The following is a 1278-nucleotide window of genomic DNA, read 5'->3' on the forward strand; positions in this document are numbered from 1 at the left end:
AGATTGTACCAAAATTTATTTAATTTTAAATTCATAAGATATGTACTCACAGTCATCTTGATAGTCATTGTAAATATAAAAAAACCATCGAAAGCCTCAAAAGAAAAAAATGCCTCAAAAATTTAGGGTTTGAAAGCCTTACACCAAAACTCAAAATTAATGCCACTTACAGTGATATAATTTATTATTTCATTTCAGTTTTCTCAGGAGGATTCCACAGTGTACACTTCATGGCAATTAACTCAATGTGACATCTGTCAAGACTTTATAATCAAAAGAACATTAGTTCACTCAATATATTTGTATCAAGATTAACTCAAGTAACTAATATGAAGGATTGCACAATCGAAATATATAGGCGTTGGAAACTTTAAAAAGAATCCAAGGCATTAAAACAAAGATGTAATTAAATTGCATAAATGATTAGAACATTAAAGGCAATAATCACCTAACAATATCAACAATTTTACTGCCAAAATAAAAGCTCTAAATGTCATGAAATTGACATTAAAGTTTTGAAACTAAAGCTGCATAAATTAAAAAAAGAAATAAAATCTCGTAATTGAATGTGAAATGCAAAAGCTTCCAAAAGAAGTTAAGAGCAATTAACTAATTCTGGAATCAAAAGGAGCTAACGTCCAAGGTGTTAAAGTGATACATTTATCCTACAAAAAACTGTAGGTTTTTCTCCCAAATTCAAAGCAATGACAGCCATCAAAATAAAGAATAATTAGGCTCAATAAAACTTGCAATAATATCACATAAATTCTTTGCACGTTTTTGCAAAAATTAATAGATATAAATGAAAATAAGAATCAATATAAAAATTGAATACACAGATAGGCCAAATCTAAAACTGACGCAATATTAGATTTTGAATTCAGAATTAAACTAAAAAAAACTGTTTGCACCTTTTTTCTTTCAAGAATTTGAAACCAAAGTAAGTAGTATACTACACAGATTTGCAAGGATGCAACAATTGAATATTCAAATCAAATTTATCTTCATAAAAGAAAACTTAATTGTCTGTTGACCAATAATGCTTTATTCCTTCATAATGCATTAAACCACATAAAGATAGTGTATAAAAACCCAACATTAAAACAGTAATTGCAAACACTAAACTTTAGTGCTAAGAATATATTATAATTGGTTCTTACGTTGGTATGAAGGACTTCCAAAAGTAAGAACAATAAAATGACATTAAGTCCAACAAAAAATAAGGGACCGTTATATAAAAGAAGATTGATGGCAACCAAAATGAATGAAGGCAATGTA

This window comes from Prunus dulcis, chromosome 5, assembly GCF_902201215.1.
Source record: "Prunus dulcis chromosome 5, ALMONDv2, whole genome shotgun sequence".
NCBI lineage: Eukaryota > Viridiplantae > Streptophyta > Magnoliopsida > Rosales > Rosaceae > Prunus > Prunus dulcis.